Here is a 13,612-nt window from a genome sequence, read left to right as displayed (position 1 = left end):
ATGAAAGAAGCATGTACCACAGCTAAGCAAATACATAGGAGATGTTTTTGTGACGTGGATGCTTGTGCCTTAGACACAGGAGTGAGACCATATTTCAGCCATCAGTCAGTGATGGTAAAATCTCCATCAGCTTCCAGGACTACCGGCAGGCTCTGCATCCCCCATTATTGAGTAAGCAGCACTGCCATTGCATTGGGCACATAGACTTGGGCGGAGAGTCTCCTTTGCAAGGAAATCTCTTCAGCAGCATTGGCTTGAGCAGTGGAGGAAACCAGGGACACTGGAAAAACTATTTTAATAGGAGGGCAGTGAAGCACTGGAATGGGTTCCTGAAGGAGGTGGTGGAATCTCCATCCCTAGCGGTTTTAAAGGCCAAGCTTGGCAAAGCCCTGGCTGGGAAGATTGTTGGGGTAGGTCTTGCTTTGACAGGTAGGGTTGCCAGATGTCGGCTTTTGAACCGGATAGTCCAGTATTTGAGCTTTCTGTTCGGGAAACAAATGGAGAAAGTATAAACGTCCGGTATTTTCTAAATAAGATATAATGTAAATTGTGATGTCATGTCAAGTGTGTCTGGTATTTTTATTGAAACCATCTGGCAACCCTATTGGCAGGGGGGGATGGACTTGGTGACCTCCTGAGGTCTCTTCCAACCCTAGGATTATATGAAGCCTCCTTTCATGGGAAGGACTTGAAAGCAGATTTCTAGCAGACAAGGGAGGCACTTTGCAACAGATTCCAATTAACAGGCGAGGTATCCCAACTTGAGAAAACCAAGCAAGTCAGATGGACTTTGCCAACTCAGCCAGGGTTGGTGTTTCTCTGCAGGTGAGCCATGCATGCAATTTCCAGTGCTGACACTGTTGCGTACACCCTGCAAATGGCTTAGATTTATCCCAGGGGGGCTGCAAATCTGCCCGCGCCTCGTAACGCGTGACCCCTGCTCCCAGCCCCCGCACGCCAGACAACAATTAATGCCAGGGCTCGTGCGCTCAGCTCTGCACAGTCCCGGGGCCGCCCTCCTGTTGGGATGCTCTGATTGGCTGGGCGGGAGCCGGGCTGGCGCGAGCTCGCTGCTTTCGCGGCTCTTGGTTCCTTGCAGCTGTCGCTAGAGGGCAACGGGGGTGCATGGAAGTGGAGTAGCGGCCAACGCGTGTGCACGGTAAGCGGGTAGGGGGACGTGGTTCCTTGCAGCCTCCAGCCTTCAATTAAGCAATTAGTGAGCGCCAAGTACAGCAACCACGCTTGCAAAGAGAGCCCTGTGGTGAGGATTAGCTGTAACTCCTGTTAGACGTGGTCGCGGGGGTGCGGGCACTTTTCTGACAGCCCCCCAAGAGGAGGTTGCAGAGAACGGGGAATGTGGTTGCCTTTAAATCTGCCAGTGCAAAGTACTCGGTGTTATGGGGTGAGTGGGAGCGGCCCGGACACAAGCTGCTTTTGCAGGAAGTTTTCGTACTTCGTAATTCCGAAAGAAAAACATCCCCGGGCAATAACCGCTGAGGGCGTGCCAGCCGGCTCTGGAGAGCCTCTCTCTCTGCAGCAAGCAGAGTAGGTGAGGCGAGGAGGTAGCTTTTTTAGGGACGACGGTGAAGCAAAACCAGAGAGAGGCTGGGGGGTGTTTTATGCAGGATGTTATTAAAGTGGATGTAAGCAAAAGAGTTGGTCGACTTTCCCACCCTCTTCCCCAGAAAGGATCAACAAGCAGTTCAGGATTAGAGACGAGGAGGATCAGTCTGTTTGAAGGCGTCCAATGTGGTGATAATCCCTACATCCCTCTCAAGTTGGTTGGTACAATGCTGAGATCTACTTAGTGTTTGGTGTTATGGCAATCAAATTGTTTGTAGGTGGGAGGAGGGAAAGTGGGACTGTGGTTATTTTTTTTTAAAGCCTCACTGATGTGTGTCTAACCCAGAAGTGAACCTGGATGAAAAGCATTGGCAGAGTAGTTACTGAAGCTAAAGTAAAATATTCTCCTACTTCCTTGAAATAAAGGTGGCTAGATTTGCATTCTATTAATATCTCCCCCTTTTTCTGATATAGTGCTGGTGCTTGCCTGTTTAGGGGTTCTAAATACGGATATTTTGGGGACCGTTTACAGCACTTTAAGTGTCTCCCTCGAGCTGCTCAAGGCCCTAAGCAATTACTTTATGCCTATTGCTGGCTCTGCTTAGATGCCAAGTTTGGCAACAGGTTGTGCTTAGGCAGGTTGTTATGAAATCAGACTCCCAGGAGACTTCTCCCAAGACAGACCACAGTTAATAGTGTTGTTCTTGTTTCAAAATGTCAGTAGCAGGGATTTCTTGATGATGTGTATTCTTAATGCTGCACTGTAGTTAATAGTTCCCTATGGGATCAGAAGTGTGAAGGAGGGGGAGGAGTGGGTAATAGAAAACAGGAGCAAGAGTATGATCTACAATAACTCAGAATGTAACCATTGTGTGGGCTCTGTGGCCTACAGGGAACTGGCTGTTATGATTGAGGTGCATTGCATTACAATTAGCTCTGGCAACCCCAGCCAAGATCTGTTGTGCTCTGTGCTGTACAGACACGTAGCAGAGGTGACTGACCGCTTGTCTTTCTGACAACTTCTCCCCAGTGAGCTGTCTAGTCAGTCCATCTTTTCTCTACCCTTTTAGGACGCGTCTACATTCGAAAATTAGGTCGACCTGCTACATCAAGGAGGTGAATAATGTACATCCCCGAGAGACATAGTTAAGCCACTCTAAGCTCTAGTGTAGACAGCAGTAGATTGATGAAAAGATTCTTCCGTCAACCTAGCTGCTGCCTCTCGGAGAAGTGTATTTACTACTGCAATGGAAGAAGCCCTTTGACCGCTGTAAGATGAGTCTGTGCTGCCACACTGTGATTGTAGCATTTCTAGTCTAGATGTAAACTTGCACTGTGCTATCAATATACACTAAGAAGTGTGTGTGAGTGGAGAAGTGGTTAAAATGTTTATTATTTTGGTTAAAGTTTGGAGGATAAACTGTCAGAGCTTATAATGACTGTTGGAGATGCAGAATGAAGGCAAGGGAGGCTGCTACTCAGTTTGGAGGAAACTGATTATTATTATTATACTTCAGAAGCTTCAGGGGGTAGCTGAGTTAGTCTGTACAGGATAAACTTAAAAAAACAACAGATAGTCTGGTAGCCATTTAAAGACTAACAAAACATATAGATGGTATCATGAGCTTTTGTGGGCACTGGATGTCTAGACTTGCTAGGAATTACTCTGCCTGAGGTTTCTTCAGTCTCTTAAATGTAAATGCCAAAGGATTGACCGACTGGCTTGTAGGTTAGAGAACAGATTTTGACTCTAGAGAAATGGGCTCAGACGTTCCGATGTTGGCTTTAATACTTTTGTTAAATTCCTGCTTGTAAATGGGAGTAATAACACTCCTTTCCCCCCCACCCATTGTCTCTCTTGTGTACTTCAGGCCTTGCTCCATTCATTGGGGCTTCATGAAGGTGCAGTGATTGGTCTGGATGCTGGAAACATGTAGAATCAGGGCCGTAGATTGTAAACTGCGAGGGTTGGTCTTCACTAGACCAGGAAGGTTGGCTTACAGTACGCAACTCCAGCAGTGTGAAATGCGTAGCTGAAGTTGGCTTACCTGTAGCTGAGCCTTCGTGGTGTCCATGCTGTGGGAGGCTGATGGGAGCAAATGCTCCCGTTGGCTTCCCTTACTACTCATAAAAGGAAGTGTATTGGACGCTGCTGGCAGCTGCCCTAACTGTTTGATTTACGGGCCTGTACTAGATAGGGTAATAGAATAGTCGACTATCTGCATAAATTCTTAGCAGTCAGTCAACTATTCTGTAGTCCCCAAGGACAGGGCTGGCAGCCAGTGCACTCTGTCCCCACTCCCAGGGAGCCCCCTGCCACCCTACGCAGCTGCCTCCATATCAGAGGTAGCAGCATGGGTGCCAGGCGAGAGCCAGTCCGCAAGGGGATCCATTTTAAAAACAGCTCCCCCCACAGATTAGCTCCACACCGCACATACAGAGGCAGCAGCGCGGGGTGGCAGCAGCTCCTGTCTGCAGGGGGTCCGAGCTCCCTGTGGACGGGCTGCTGCGGGGGAGAGGCTGCTGTGAAGCAGTCTCTCTCTGTGGCGGCCTGGGCTCACTGTGCTCAGAGGCTGTTCTGGCAGCAGCCCCTGTCTGTGCGGGGGTTCCGAGCTCCCTGCGGATAGAGGCTGCTCCAGCCACTGTCCACAGGGAGCTTGGACCCCCCTCCCCCCCCATGGACAGGGGCTAACACTGGGGACCAGCCTCTGTCCACATTGGGCCCAAGCTTGCGGACAAAGGCTGCTCCATGGGATGTGCAGCCTTTGTCCACTGGGAGATTGGATCCCTGTGGAAAGGGGCTGCTGCCGCAAAGCAGCCTCCTCAACCCCCCCCCCCCCCGCCCACTGTGCTGCTGCCTCTATCAAAGGCAGCAGTGTGGAGGGAGGGAGGGACAGGTGGCACCGGTGCTGTGGGGAGCCAGCTTTTAAGCAGGCTCGCCCCAACACCCACTCTTGCTTCCTCCCCTGCTGCCTCTGATACAGAGGCAGCAAGGGGGGGGGATACGAATAGTCGACTAGATTAACCGATAAACCTAGGCTTATCATTTAATCGTGTAGTCGACTACTTGTTGATATCCCTAATACTAGACCTGTTAAGTTGAATGCCAGATGATCAATCTCCAGAGCATTGATCTTCCAGTAAATATAGGCTGTGCCCTGAGGGGCAAGCTTTGCAACTGAGCTGCTGGATGACCTTGGAGAAGTCCTTTCTTCTTTCTATAACTCTGATTCCACTCACTCTTGACTTGCCTGTTTAAAATGCAAGCTCTTTGAGGGAGGTGGTGTCTCTTACTCTGAGTATATACAGGGCCCTGGTCTCAGATGGGGCCTCCTGGATGTACTTCAGCAATATAGATAATAAACATTCCTTAATGCTTGGAGGGTTTCAGCATGTCTGGGTGCTCTTGAATTCTCATTTCCCAGGGTAAATCTATAACATGTTGCTGAGTACAGAAGGAATGAATTGCTGTAATATTTTTTTGATCACTAAGCATTCAAGACAGATATGAGGACTGTTTGGCAGATATAGTGTAAAGCCCAGATTAATTAACCACATTTTCCGTACATTTGTTGAGTGTTGGGTTGTTTAGCTAAAGCACAGACTCATTTATTTATATAAATGGGTGTAGATTATATTAATTAAAATAGAATTTGAAAATTAAAAAAAAAAAACCAGCAATGGAAAAATAAAGATGGTTCTATGAGAGAGTTAAACTCTACAAAAGTGAATGCGTTTAACAAAGGGTGTTAAAACTTACGAAGGAGTTGGGAAATCAAATCCCAGTAAGTCATTGGTCACCAGCCAGTGGATCAGGATGTACTGGTAGATCCTGAAGGCTCTGACAAGTGATCCTGACTTGTTTGGTAGAGAGGCTATTAAGTGCAGGCTCTTCAGCTGCTGCTCCCCGCACTACTGTGCTGCTCCGGTCCTCTGCCGTGCTGTGCCAGGCTGGGGAGACAGAAGAGGGAGGCACTGAGGTCAGGATATTCCTCTCCCCTGACCCTTGTACTCCACCTCCACAGAGAGCGGAGACATGACAGGGCCTGGGATGGAGGGAGCCTGCTGGCAGTTGCTCCTATGTCTGATTGCTGATATTCTGAACACATACTTAAAGGGGCGGTTTGAATTTCTCACACTCACACTGTTTGTGTCTCTCTTCCAGACAAACGCCCTCTGTCTTTCACATTCACCTCCTGACCCAACACATACTTGTGGTGGCGGTGGTGGTGGTGGTGTTACCTAAAATAGCACACTTTGAAAAAAGTTTGAGTGGTTTGTGCATTTCATAATTTTTATTTCTCTCTTATGTTTAGTTTAATTCTTTGAGTAGTGAGTTCTAAAATGACTAACCTGCCATGGCTGGAATAAATATTCCAATGGTAATTTTTAAAAAAATATGTATAATATATCAAGGTTTTTTGTTTCTGCTGGTCGTGAACAAAATTATCTCAATATTGGTGCACGTAACAAAATTCATCCCCTCTCTCTTTTTTTTTTTTTCCCTATCCATGTGCTGAGCAGTGGCCGTGAGCCTTCTGGAATCAGGTTCAATCTCCTGGAGGTTTCTGCAGCCAAACTGCTGCTAACAGTCTAGCAGAACAGCAGCATTAAGGCAGTCTTCCTCCAGTCCTGGACTTGCACCTCTCCTGGAAGTGGCTGGCACATCCATGTGGCCCCTGGAGGAGGTAGAGCAGGGGATCTCCACACACGTCCTTGCCTACAGGAACTGCCCACGCAGCTCTTATTGGCCAGGAATTGAGAACCACAGCCAATGAGAGCTGTGAGGGCGGTGCCTGTGAATGGAGGAGGCAGTGTGCAGAGCCCTCTGCCTCTCCCTCCAGAACTGCTGCTGGACATGCTGGCAGCTTTCGGGAGTGGCACATGACCAGGGCAGGGGTGAGCCTGCTTTAGCCTCACTGTGTCATCACCGGAAGGAAATATTGCCCCGTCAGAGTCCACATCCTGAACCCCTACCCCAGACCTGAACCCCTTTCTGCATCATTACTCTCTCCCCCAGGCTCAGTCCAGAACCACTCCAAGACCCCTTGGCCTGCATTCCACCCTCCTGCCCAGCCTGGTCAAAGTGAGTAAAGGTGGGGTGGGGCCTTGGAGAGGAAGGAGATGGGGCAGGGTATTTGGGTTTGAGGTAGATCCTGTGTTGCACTTGAATTCAAACAGCGATCTTGTGCTTAATAAGGTTGGAGACTACTGTGGTAAGTCAGAGTTTTATTATAAATTCAGCCTAATTTTTTGTTTTGGATCCGTGCCAATATGGAATTGTGAATTCGTAATACTGGTCCTTTATGAACATATGAGTAATTTTACTATAAGTAGTTTGTCTCAGTACCATTTGTTATGTGCTTATTATGGGTATGTGTGTATGATGAATATTAGTTCAGGTTGTGTATATTTTACATGGAGATATAAAAGTTTTTAATATTATAATATTTTAAATATCAATTTAAGATAAAGACCTATTCTTGAAATCCTTGCTCTCATGAGTAGAACTCCTAGATCAGAGTTGGAGGATTAATGTGAATAAGCATTGCTAGATCAAGCCTTAATTTGCTTAACTGTTCCCACTGTTGCCTTTAATCTTAGCTGCCTGCATTGTGAATGTAAAATGAAGTAAAGGTAGCAATGTACTTGTCCTCTTTTGAAATAGGGTTGCCATGACAACCTACAGTTCAGTATGAAATCTGATGCATGCAACAGGCTGACACCTCTGATGGGAGGTTTGTGATTAATTCCCATATCCTGATTGCTTGTAAAATTACTAGTTTTTCCACCCGTATCAAATCGTTGCAATTAGGGAGAAAAATTGCAGGTCCTTTATCCACAGCAGAGTGGATGTGTAATCTGGCTTTGAAAAGTGAATCGTCACAGAGACCGTGTACGTGTGTGATTGTTTTATTAGTCCATCGAATCAATGACTTGGACTAAAGCCCAACTATCTTAAGCAAGTTGTGGAGTGAGTAGAATATTTAATATAAACTAGTACATGGCCAGTGATGTTTGCGGATATCCAACTGAAGTAGTATTTCTGCTATCAGTAAGGACAAACCATTCCAATTACTCAACAATAACAGTGATGTTGCTCATTGCCTTACTTTAGTTCTGCTGCATTGGGTTCCCATGGTAGCTGAAGTCAGTGGCAAAATTCTCAGTGGTTTTAATGGGATTGGGCTCAGCCTTTTAATGTACTGTAGTGGCCTGTCATGGCTTGTTCCCCACTCTGGCACGAAAAATGCAGAAGTGGGGGCCAGCAAAAGTACCCCAAAACCTTATCTACCAGGCTTTGGTATAAAACTTCCCCCCAAAATCTTAACAACCTAGATTTTGGGAATAAAATCTCCGCTGCCACCACCCAAGTAATAATAAGAAACCAGGGGAGAGATCATTTGGGAAATCTCACCCCTAAAGTAAAACCGGGACACAATTAACCAATACCAGGTTAATAAAAAGAAAAGAGCAAAACCTTTTATTATCACCACAATATTCCTGTTGCAAGTATAATGACCAGATGAAAAAGTAACAAGGTAATACTCATGGAGAAACTAGACCATGGGCCTAGAACTTGGTTACAAAGGAAAACCAAAACATGTTTTTAAAAGTGCACAGACAGCAGATCCCTTTATTTATTTAAAATTTATCTAAATTTTACCCTACTTACAGAAAGTGAAGAATTGGTTCTTGGAGACAGAGACATGTCTGTCTCCCTCAAAGCTGGAGGGAAATTCTCAGAGAGGGGGGAGGGAAAAACCAAATTTCTTTGTCCCAGTTTGAAAGTCCTACCTACATTCCTATTGGCCACTCCACCTGGCTAGGTGTAGTTAACCCCTTAGTCCCTAGGCTGCTGGCTAACCCTTATAATCATAATCATGACATGGCCAAGTTAGACTGCTTGATGGTTGAACTCAAGATCACCCTTGAGTCTTCATGCTCTAAAAACAAAGGTTCTTCTCAACAAATTAAATCCAAGTGAATCTCTGCTAACAATACAGGGCATATGACACACTTGAGCAGTTCTTGGGTCTGTCCAGTAGACCGCAATTGGTAGGGTGCTGAAATGCAGCCTCGCAGAACTGAATGCTTGCTAAATGGCATTCCAGTATGCTATGGTGTCCTCTTATTGCATTGTGATGATGAGGTTGTGTTGTTGTGATTTGATATCTTAGTGCAGGGGTGGGCAAATACTGGCCCATGGGCTGGTTCTGGTCCACCAGGGTTAACTCCTGGTGAGCCCCCATCTCTGTCTTTACATGAACAGCCACAGGTACTAGCAATCACAGCTCCTGTTGGCCACAGTTCGCCATTCCCGGCCAATGGTAGCGGCTGGAAGCGGTGAGGACTGGGACGTGGTTTCCTGCAGCTCCCATTGGCTGGAAACAGCGATCCACAGCCAGTGGGAGCTACAATCGCCGGGGTCTGTGGCCATGCAGGTAAATATAGCGGTGGTGAGCCACTTCCGTGTTGTTGCCCACTCCTGTCTTAGTGTGATTATTGAATGTCTCAATGCAGTGGGCCAAAGTGAGATCCTACTGGCAAAATTTCACCTTTTCTTAATGCAAAAAATCAGTGTGCTTCTTAGCTTCAGATGCAACCGCTCTGAGAAGTCACTTTGGATTACTTCAAAGGGTTCAGTTCAAACCAAAATAGATCAGAATTCTGTTCAGCAAAAGTGTGGGAGCTAGACTTGGGGTTATCAAACTGGGCTCATAAAGTCATGCTATGAAATGTTTTAAATGCCACTGGAGGCTGATCCAGGTTATGGAAGGGAACACAAAGAGAGAGAGCTAGAACTGAAATAGTGGATCAGAGTGAGCAGTTGGTTTTTATAGGTGGTGAGAGAGATTTATTGGCCAGGAAGTTTGATAGCTTTTTAAAAATTTGTTCCAGCTTAATTACATTTTCTGATGGGCAGGGTGGGTTTCTTTTAGGTTAGTGATTGAACTATCTCTCTTTATGAAAAAAACAAAACAACACTTCTACGGAAGAGTAGTCGTCTGACAGCTGAAAGGATCAGAGTAACTTTTTAGTAAAAGGGTTGTTTGTTCTCTGTAAAGCAATTAGCTTAGAAGGATGGATCGTGTTACATAAGGGGAATGGAAGCTTAGAATGACTGTCTCTCACAGCAGCACTCACCAGTTTGACCCTCATGCCCTGAAGAATGTTCCCAGTTTGTCCTTTGATCGATGATCAATGTAAATTGGGGAAAATTAATTGTTTGTTACAGCAGTTCTTCCTAAGTTCTCTTTGGCTCTGGTGCCACTGGCTCCCTGTGTGACCTTGGGCAAGTCGCTGCACCCTTCTGAACACTAATTAGTGTTTGTTCTGAAACAAGGTGTATGCATTACAAAGAGCTGTAGATTGTATAAAAGGAACCACACTCAGCCTTTTTGATCACACACAACATAGATAGATAGATGGAGAGGAAAAGAGAAGAAAGAACACACTTTAATATAAAGTGAGTTGGTAGATACAGATACACTCCCTCTCAGGAGTGTCACTTTTTTTGAAAGTTGAAATATGGTAACCCTATGACAAAACAGGTGTCAAATGCAGACCTGTAAAATAGATCAGATGAATGAATATTGGCCTGTCATGTACACATGCTTTGGGCATGAAACCTACCCGATTTGCAGCTCTTCAAGCAAACAATGGCTCTTATTGACGTGGAAAGACTGTGAGATCAGGCGTTGCATAGCATCAGTGAGATCCAGATATTCTCACTGTGTCTGCCAACAATCCAGGGCAAGAAGCAAATCTCCCCAGTCCTTTAATCTTTTTAGTAACTGCACTTTGAAAACTCAGACTGGTCCTGCATGGAAAGAATTCTGTTTTTTAGAATGGGGCTCTCTGTTGTTCAATGGATAATATGCTGGTTGAAATAATAATCTTGTTCTCCAAAGATTTTCAAGCATTTTACAAATTTAGCTGAGTTCTCCCAATCTACTAGTGCCTGTTTTCACTGCGATACAAAATGACCTATGTCGACAGTGCAGAGTCACGCAACTGAGTTGAAACTAGAACCAGGAAGTCCTGTGTAGCAGTCCCTGCTTTAAAATCTTATTGTTGCAGAGCTGGGACTAGAACACAGGGATCCTCTGACTTCTCATGCTTTGTCTCCCTTCTAGATAATGTTTCTTCCCAGCCCTGAGCCTAGTAACCTGACAGCCTGACTCATTGCCTCCTCTCCCCCATGACTTGACATAGTCCTGGTCCAATATCCTTAGCCTGTGGTCATTCTAGAAGTTTCTGTGTGATTGGGTTGTCTCAGAAAGCAGAGCTGACACACTTTTGACGTGAATAGCCTAGCAGCAGGCACTAAAGCCACCTTGTTTTCTCAGAGCAGGTAGGCAGGCTGGTTCCAGTTCATTAAGAACAGATGCCACACTGTTTGTTCTTGAGCTTTACAGGGCCAGGATGGCGAGCTCCAGAAATCCCAGTGATGAAAACTGAAGTTCAGCTGTCCATGATGACACTATCCTGTTGTAATGAAGAAGGGACATGCGAGAGCTGATCTGGAGATGCTAGGGGATGCAAATCAGCACTGTCTGCCCAGAAATATCCCATGGATCCAAAATACAGTCCTGTGCCACCTGTTGCCACTGTTCTATAGAATGGGCCAGTCTGAGATATGGTCGGAGGGACTCAGCTATTTCAGAAGGAAGAGCATCTTGACTGTAACCCTCATTTTTTTTTTATGTGGCCTTAAGATGAAACTGTGACGTTTGCTGTACTGATGGTTGGCTACAAGCAGCATTGCAGCCAGGCTCTGCCTTCATGCCTAATTACCTGGGGAGCAGGGATCTAAAATCCCAGCTAATCAGTTAACTGGTTAAACCTTAGATTTACAGGCAGTCCCCGGGTTACGTACAAGATAGGGACTGTAGGTTTGTTCTTAAGTTGAATCTGTATGTAAGTCGGAACTGGCATCCAGATTCAGCCGCTGCTGAAACTGACCAGCGGCTGACTACAGGAAGCCCGAGGCAGAGTTGCTCTGCCCCAGGCTTCCTGGAATCAGCCGCTGATCAGTTTCAACAGGCTGAATCTGGACGCCAGTTCTTACATACAGATTCAACTTAAGAACCCCAGGCGTCCCCAAGTCAGCTGCTGCTGAAACTGATCAGCGGCTGATTCCAGGAAGCCCGGGGCAGAGCAACTCTGCCTCGGGCTTCCTGTAGTCAGCGCTGGTCAGTTTCAGCAGCGGCTGACTTGGGGACGCCTGGGGCAGAGCAGCTTGGGTGCTGCTGGGTTGCTCCAGTAGCGCCGCTCCTCGGTGCTACTGGACCAATCCAGCAGCACCCAAGCTGCTCTGCCCCAGGCGTCCTGATTCAGCCGCTGCTGAAACTGACCAGCAGGGGCTGAATCAGGACGCCTGGGGCAGAGCAGATGGGGTGCTGCCGGGTTGGTCCAGTAGTGCCCAGAGCGGCGCTACAGGACCAATCGGCAGCGCCCCAGCTGCTGTACCACAGGCGTCCGGAGCAAAGCCGTAGAGCACGGGGGCAGCGGGACAGCCCAGATGTGCCGCGGCTGTCCTGCTGCCGGCATGCTCTACGGCTTTGCTCCCCGTCTCCCTGGTCTGCTGGTCTCCAGGGAGACGGGGAGCAAAGCGGAGCAAAGCCTCTGAGGACGCCGGCAGCGGGACAGCCACGGCGCGTCTGGGCTGTCCGCTGCCCGCGTGTTCCGCGGCTTTGCTGCCCGTCTCCCTGGTCTGCTGGTAACCAGCAGACCAGGGAGACGAGCAGCAAACCCCGTTCGTAACTGCGGATCCGACATAAGTCGGGTCCGCGTAACTCGGGGACTGCCTGTACTTGGTTTACTGATTAAGCAAGATCCTGGGAAACCGCTCCAGCCTGACTGGAACATTCCCAAGCTTGCGGGGCTGCTAGCTCCTGCTCCTGTTGCCACAGGAGTCGTAGCTGGAGTTGAGGTACCTTGTTTTTAGTTTCCCCCACTGTCCCCATAACAGAAGGTTGATGGGAGCAAATGCTCCTGTTGACTTCCCTTACTCCTTGCAGAAGCAGCAGTACTGGCTGCTGATGGGGGAGAGGTGGGAGGGCGGGCACCCTCTGAGTTTGATTTAGTGGGTCTTAACTAGAACCACTAAATTGAACTTTGGAAGCTTGATCCGGCAGCATCGATCTTCTGTTTAGTGAAAACATGGCCCTAATGTCATTAGAAGGTGGCTTTTGCTCTTGTTTCGTTCATGTTATTGTATTACAGTCTATGGTGTCAAGGGATCCCATATGGGATCGTGGCCTCTCTGAGACAGTCTTGCCTTAAAGAACTTAAGAGTCAAAATAGACAAAACAGACAGGGTTGTGGAAGGGTCTTTCTTTCTCTATTTACAACTCTTTCTCTCCCTAATCTTCTCCCCATTAAGGCAGAGTGTACGTAAGCCAAGCCAGCTTACTCACTGTCTGTATCAGAATGTTCTCTTGCCTTGGTGTGTTTGTTGGACCACAGCCTTCTGTTCATATTTGTTAATTTCAGTATCTGTTGTGGGAATATCTTGAAAATGACCAATCCAAAGTGTGTGTGCTTGCTCGTTCGTTTGTTCGTTTGTTCTCCGGTCAGCTGAAACAATGGGTTGCAGCATATTATATCCTCAGCTGTGTGCTTGAACTAGGGATGTAATAGTGTAGTTGATTAACTGATAAATAGAAGCCTATAGGTTAATGCTATAGACTATATGCATTTCCCTTCTTCTCCCCTCCCCTCCCCCCTGCAACACCAGTACATTTTTTTTAGCAGGCTGGCCAGCAGCCCAGCTCAGTTCTGGCTCACACCGGGTCTGGGACCTACCCTCACTGACTCTGCATTTAAAGTGTATTAGGAACTGGGTGGGCAGGCAGGCCGGCTCTGTTCCAGTTTGTGCTGGTTCTGGGAGCTCAGACTATCCCTCTTTTTCCCCCTCTCCTCCCCCCTTCCGGACAGGAGCTGCTGCCACCTTGCACTGCTGCCTCTTTATCAGAGGCAGCACAGGGTGACAAGCAGCAGGTCTGCAAGAGGAGCTGGTTTTTAAACTGGCTCCCTTCAT

General features: G+C 47.2%; 1 protein-coding gene across 9 annotated transcripts in view; it reads left to right on the top strand.

The window, feature by feature from the left end:
- Nucleotides 1-13,612, top strand: part of RPH3AL (rabphilin 3A like (without C2 domains)) — a 98,856-nt gene that overhangs the window by 4,632 nt on the left and 80,612 nt on the right. Inside the window, exons 1-2 of one of the 9 annotated variants that reach the window (XM_025179275.3) lie at nucleotides 1,110-1,159; nucleotides 1,686-1,781. The exons of 2 other annotated variants lie outside the window; for them this stretch is intronic. The gene's annotated coding sequence lies outside the window, so the exon portion shown is untranslated. Of the gene's footprint in view, nucleotides 1-1,010; nucleotides 1,160-1,240; nucleotides 1,262-1,285; nucleotides 1,403-1,441; nucleotides 1,550-1,685; nucleotides 1,782-13,612 lie in introns of those variants that run through there. 6 more of the 9 variants (XM_006138673.5, XM_075904669.2, XM_006138670.5 and 3 more) reach the window with 6 other exon arrangements.

This window comes from Pelodiscus sinensis, chromosome 21 (assembly GCF_052426305.1).
Source record: "Pelodiscus sinensis isolate ZL-2025 chromosome 21, ASM5242630v1, whole genome shotgun sequence".
Classification (NCBI taxonomy): Eukaryota; Metazoa; Chordata; order Testudines; family Trionychidae; genus Pelodiscus; species Pelodiscus sinensis.
The sequence above is the reverse complement of the archived record's forward strand: the minus strand, read 5'-3'. Positions and strand labels throughout refer to the sequence as shown.